Source organism: Schistocerca piceifrons, chromosome 4 (genome assembly GCF_021461385.2).
Source record: "Schistocerca piceifrons isolate TAMUIC-IGC-003096 chromosome 4, iqSchPice1.1, whole genome shotgun sequence".
NCBI lineage: Eukaryota > Metazoa > Arthropoda > Insecta > Orthoptera > Acrididae > Schistocerca > Schistocerca piceifrons.
The window spans coordinates 563,326,409-563,333,198 of NC_060141.1; the positions used below are offsets into that span (position 1 = coordinate 563,326,409).

The 6,790-nt window shown below is 49.8% G+C and overlaps 1 pseudogene; it reads left to right on the plus strand.

Annotated features, from left to right (window-relative positions):
• Nucleotides 1-3,377: 3,377 nt before the first annotated feature.
• Nucleotides 3,378-3,496, plus strand: LOC124796669 (annotated as a pseudogene).
• Nucleotides 3,497-6,790: the final 3,294 nt, after the last annotated feature.

Below are 6,790 nucleotides of genomic sequence, written 5' to 3' on the forward strand. Positions count from 1 at the left end.
TCTTTCTCAAGATACTCTCCACCACCCCTTGAAGTCTGTCGTAACATCACTGGGATACCTGCATACTGGCATTTACAGACTTACAGGCGTTGTTTGGCAAGTACAGTTTCCAGTGTTACGGGTGCACGGCGTAATATCTGACGACTGGTCATACACTCCTGGAAATGGAAAAAAGAACACATTGACACCGGTGTGTCAGACCCACCATACTTGCTCCGGACACTGCGAGAGGGCTGTACCAGCAATGATCACACGCACGGCACAGCGGACACACCAGGAACCGCGGTGTTGGCCGTCGAATGGCGCTAGCTGCGCAGCATTTGTGCACCGCCGCCGTCAGTGTCAGCCAGTTTGCCGTGGCATACGGAGCTCCATCGCAGTCTTTAACACTGGTAGCATGCCGCGACAGCGTGGACGTGAACCGTATGTGCAGTTGACGGACTTTGAGCGAGGGCGTATAGTGGGCATGCGGGAGGCCGGGTGGACGTACCGCCGAATTGCTCAACACGTGGGGCGTGAGGTCTCCACAGTACATCGATGTTGTCGCCAGTGGTCGGCGGAAGGTGCACGTGCCCGTCGACCTGGGACCGGACCGCAGCGACGCACGGATGCACGCCAAGACCGTAGGATCCTACGCAGTGCCGTAGGGGACCGCACCGCCACTTCCCAGCAAATTAGGGACACTGTTGCTCCTGGGGTATCGGCGAGGACCATTCGCAACCGTCTCCATGAAGCTGGGCTACGGTCCCGCACACCGTTAGGCCGTCTTCCGCTCACGCCCCAACATCGTGCAGCCCGCCTCCAGTGGTGTCGCGACAGGCGTGAATGGAGGGACGAATGGAGACGTGTCGTCTTCAGCGATGAGAGTCGCTTCTGCCTTGGTGCCAATGATGGTCGTATGCGTGTTTGGCGACGGCCGAAGTGGCCGTGCGGTTAAAGGCGCTGCAGTCTGGAACCGCAAGACCGCTACGGTCGCAGGTTCGAATCCTGCCTCGGCCATGGATGTTTGTGATGTCCTTAGGTTAGTTAGGTTTAAGTAGTTCTAAGTTCTAGGGGACTGATGACCTCAGCAGTTGAGTCCCATAGTGCTCAGAGCCATTTTTTTGCGTGTTTGGCGCCGTGCAGGTGAGCGCCACAATCAGGACTGCATACGACCGAGGCACACAGGGCCAACACCCGGCATCATGGTGTGGGGAGCGATCTCCTACACTGGCCGTACACCACTGGTGATCGTCGAGGGGACACTGAATAGTGCACGGTACATCCAAACCGTCATCGAACCCATCGTTCTACCATTCCTAGACCGGCAAGGGAACTTGCTGTTCCAACAGGACAATGCACGTCCGCATGTATCCCGTGCCACCCAACGTGCTCTAGAAGGTGTAAGTCAACTACCCTGGCCAGCAAGATCTCCGGATCTGTCCCCCATTGAGCATGTTTGGGACTGGATGAAGCGTCGTCTCACGCGGTCTGCACGTCCAGCACGAACGCTGGTCCAACTGAGGCGCCAGGTGGAAATGGCATGGCAAGCCGTTCCACAGGACTACATCCAGCATCTCTACGATCGTCTCCATGGGAGAATAGCAGCCTGCATTGCTGCGAAAGGTGGATATACACTGTACTAGTGCCGACATTGTGCATGCTCTGTTGCCTGTGTCTATGTGCCTGTGGTTCTGTCAGTGTGATCATGTGATGTATCTGCCCCAGGAATGTGTCAATAAAGTTTCCCCTTCCTGGGACAATGAATTCACGGTGTTCTTATTTCAATTTCCAGGAGTGTAGTAACTTCCTCTGTCAAAGCATCAAGAACACCTACAGGCAAGCATCATAACCAACGGATGTGGCACTATCAGCGGCATCTTGTCTCACTGCGCAACACGGTACGGGCATGTTCAGAGGTTAACCCAGTTCACCGCTACGCAGTTCACTACCCAATAATTAAAAAAAAAATAATAATGATAACGATCATTCATTCCAGCTTTAGAGTCAAAAGCCTACTTTCATGGCCGAGCGTGTCGCATTACGGTAATTTAATGACTTACGAGATGAGAGTCGTAAACCTGTAAGTTATATCAAGCTTCGCAGTCTCAGGGAATGGACTGCTATCTCTATACAAGCTGACGGCAACCACTCAATAACGAGAAACTTAACGGACGTGCTACAGTCGTGAAGTCGGGCGCTGTTAAAGCGCAATAAACGTTCGTAAAGAGAAAGGCTGCATCCAGGTGGAAGCAACTGTGTTCTCTAGCAGAACGATACAGCTTATAACGCATTTCTACACGTCCATTAGCGAAGACGATTAATTTTAATAGTGAAGTACAGTCTCTTCTCCGCATAGATAGACCATACTCTAACAACGAATGTATTTTCCATCGCTGTAATACGTCTGACAACTTAGCAGCACACAGTTTGTGACTGAAAGGTTCACTTTTTACTCCGTTTGTGAACTTAATCTCATTGATTGTTGCGATTGTTTCAACATCGTGGCGTCACCGCTAAAGGTGCTTATTTACAGACATGAGCTCTAGTTCCGAAAATATTTTGAAATCAACTAGGCCAAGAGCGAAAACATACACATAATCACATTACCCCTTAAATTTTACACTAATCAGACTAGTGTACAACATGCGAAAAACCTGAAATGCTGTCCTCCGTAAGGTATTCATATAATTATGCTGTCTGTTATTGTCGTGTTCCAAGTCATGGACCATATTCGATGCAACACTGCACAGTGTACGCGTCTAATGAATGAGTTTGTGTGCGAGTGTATTAGCTGTTTTGAAATGGCCTCGGTTTCGTTGTAAATTTCGCATTACGTTTCATTCATTCAGTATGTGCAGCAGCAATTACATATGGTGGGTGTATAGTAACGTATTTTAAAACTGAAAGACGCAGAAAGAGTACTGCAGCGGGTCTGCACCTGACTACGTTGACTGTTCGGCGCCGTCTGCTGCGCCAGCCGCTGTGGCCGAGCGGTTCTAGGCGCTTCAGTCTGGAACCGCGCTGCTGCTAAGGTTGCGGGTTCGAATCCTGCCTCGGGCATGGATGTGTGTGATGGCCTTAGGTTAGTTAGGTTTAACCAGTTCTAAGTCTAGGGGACTCTGATGGCCTCAGACGTTAAGTCCCACAGTGCTTATAGCCATTTGAACCATATTTTGAGCCGCCCGCTGATGGCTGTACTGGTGACATACAAGTCATTGTATCAGTATCCATTGTCCGGAAATCGTAAACGCCTCAGGCAACAATCAGCTCGTGAACTGCAGTGTTGACATGCTGGATAGCAAAGTGTATTATTAGTGTAACTCGTTCAACAGTGTTGCAGTACGGTGGTGACGTTATCTGTCGGTCAGCACAGTTGTCTAGCATATCTAGCAAATACCAACAGCTTTGCCTCGTTGAATATACCAGTTCTCGTCCGATCACCGAAGTTAAGCAACGCCAAGCGTGGTCAGTACTTGGATGGGTAACCGCCTGGGTACACCCCGTGCTGTTGGCTGCCTGTCCTTTGCCTTTACGACAAAGGGGAGGAATGGTGGCGACGTCAAGTTCTTGATCACCAATCTTTGCGCCGACGTCCTGGATTAAATTCTAAACCTTTCTGCAATGCTTTAAGAGAAACGAAGAACTCTGCCGCAATTAGGCACTCAAATAAATTCAACGGTGGCAAGTGAAAATTTGTGACCAATTGAGACTCGAACCCGGATATCAAGCTTCACACGAGCGGTCGCCTTGACAGCCTCAGCCATTCAGACACGCTTCCTATCCGACCCAAATCCTCAACCTGTCACACTCTAGTAGCTTCTACTGTCCATGAACACCATTGCTTGCAGCTTTTCGCTGAGAGCGGCAAGAGTTCGGACTCAGTGTGCCTCCGCACTGAAATTACCGTGACATGTCCGACGGAACAGACAGCACATATGCAGTACATATATTAAGTCCGCAGTGCGTCATGAAGTTACGTAACACTGTTTCTGGTGGTCCGTCTGTCAGATAGGAACGATAAGCCCCACTGTCTCCTTGTGCCGTTCTCTCCTCAATACAAACATGACACCACACTACATGCACCGATTTCGGGCACCTAGACTTACTAGATACACTAGGTCATACAAATCTCGTTCCCAGCGAAGATGTTCAAAATGGTTCAAATGGTTCTACGCGCTATGGGACTTAACATCTGAGGTTAGCAGTCCCCGAGACTTAGAACTACTTAAACCTAACTAACCTGAGGACATCACACACATCCATACCCGAGGCTGGATTCGAACCTGCGACCGTAGCAGCAGCGCGGTTCCGGACTAAAGCGCCTAGAATCGCAAGGCCACAGCGGAGAAAATGTCACAGTACACCAAGGATAGGAAAAATTTCAATTAGGGGGCTGAACGTGCCAATCTTGGTCTCCCAGCCAACCATGTCATAGGACTTTACTAATATACTCGTACTGCGCAACAGAATTAAAGGTTCCCTTTTTCAAACCTAGTAGTCGCCACCCATTGGGGCTCAAAGGTTACGCAACCACTTCGACAACACTTTCCTGCAGTTTACCTACATTTAGGCGCTAGAGCAGCCTCCTCGATGAATTTGTGTCGATGTTTGTAACGGCTACCATGCTCAACATGGTTCTGTGGGTGGCACTGAGGGTGTTACCGAGCTGGAGGTTTTAAGAGGGACCCTACACCGTTTCATTCAAGCGCGTATTAATGATACCATCCCGCGTGATCACAACACAAGAGGGTAGGAACCAGGAGGATTGAGAAGCATAAGTATCCTCTGATGTTTCGTATCAAGTTCAGATTTTGTGGAATGGTGTTGAACGGTGCCTAGTAGTTGCAAACTGTACTCGAGAGCAAAAACAGCCGTCGCGTTGCACTCCGAAGGGGGCGTGATCACTTTCAATGGGGATGCAGCCCCAGTATTCCTTAGAAAGCGGTTGAAACGTCCGAGAGTGTTCAGCATTGTCAAAGGTTATCAAGAACAACTTCCTGTTGCGCATCGCATTACGAACTGTCCTTTTCAACCACGAAATGCGGGCAGTCAACGCCCCAGGGAGAGGGGTGGTTTCATTGACGCCCTCTACGCCATCCCTTTAGGCCTTTTCGTATCCATTCTGATCGGCGGTGTGTCTGAAAGGTTCTCCTCGTCCACCCACAAGAAAACAAGGTGATTTCAACGCTAGGTGTTGCGCTTCTGACGTCCATCGCAGAGACGTCAAAAGCAGGGTGAAATAGGGGTAAGAGAGGCGGACGACCATCTCATCGTGTGACATATCCACAGTGGCGTTGGGCAGAACCTGGGTGAAACCAGATGCCAAAGTGACACAACTAACCCACCTTAGAGATGACATGGCTTTTTCTCCGTATGTGTCGACACATTGCTCTTCGAAGCGCCGCCGAGCCCCAGGGTGATGGCACAGGGCACCAAGCGCGTCCACCATTATAGAGGAAAGTTGTAGGCACCTTTGAGGTAAATTTCAAACTTATGTGTCGCAAGGGATGCGCTTTTGGATGCAACTTGCGATGTCGACTCCATTGGCAGTCTGAACAGCAATGACTATGCAGAGAAGTCTTTTCACCAGTTGTGTACGCACAATGACGTACATTGATTACTCAGCACGAGCTGTGAAGTAAACATCATTTTATTTTGCTCTCGGTTCCTTTCGTTGTCTCTTATATCCTTCAAATCACAAGGCGAGCATTCATATTCGAGCCGGCCGGAGTGGCCGAGCGGTTCTAGGCGCTACAGTCTGGAACCGCGCGACCGCTACGGTCGCAGGTTAGAATCCTGCCTCTGGCATGGATGTGTGTGATATCCTTAGGTTAGTTAGGTTTAAGTAGTTCTAAGTTCTAGGGGACTGATGACCTCAGAAGTTAAGTCCCATAGTGCTCAGAGCCATTTGAGCCACTCATATTCGTCCAGGCAATGACGGCTTCAAATCGGTAACTGTTGAATCAGTTATCCACTACTGTGTGGTAGATGCTGCAGGACTGTGTTCCGCCTTGTGACAAACAAGCCCAGATTATCGCGAATACCGCATTGGTAAGCCCAGATTAGTGAACCTTCCCTGTACTAGGATTTGGGAAGAGGGTAACTGTGGTAAATCCCTCGCCAATTGACTACAGAACAACAACTGGTGAGTACCCACACCATCCAGAACCACACGTGTTGCATCAGTCACCACACATGATCGGCGGAGGGGTCAGCTGCGTCTCAAAGTCTCCACCACTGGATACGTGAAACATGGGAAAAGGTCGCCACTACTGATGAGCAACGGTGTAAGTTGGTACTCGCCGCTCTTAGGATGTCAGTACGTCGAAATCCCATGACGTGATGCATTCCGCATGCCAACAAGATGCAAGTGGTGGAGTATTTTTATGGGATGTTTACACACAACGAAAATAAAAGTATGTGCCAGATGACGATCACTTTGGAATTAGGAAACGGTTAGACATCAGAGACGCAATTCTGACCTCGAGATTGATAATGGAAGCAAGAGTCAAGAGGAATCAAAACACCATCATAGGACCTGTCGATCTAGAAAAGAAATAGTATAAACTGGTATGAAAAAAAAGCACTCCGTCGTCAGGCCACGAGTGGCCTACCGGAACCATCCGACCGCAGTGTCATCCTCCGAGCAGGATGCGGATACGAGGGGCGTGTGGTCAGCACACCGCTCTCCCGGTCGTTATGATGGTATTCTTGACCGAAGCCGCTATTATTCGGTCGAGTGCACCCCGAGGCTGAGTGCACCCCGAAAAATGGCAATAGCGCATGGCGGCCGGATGGTCACACATCC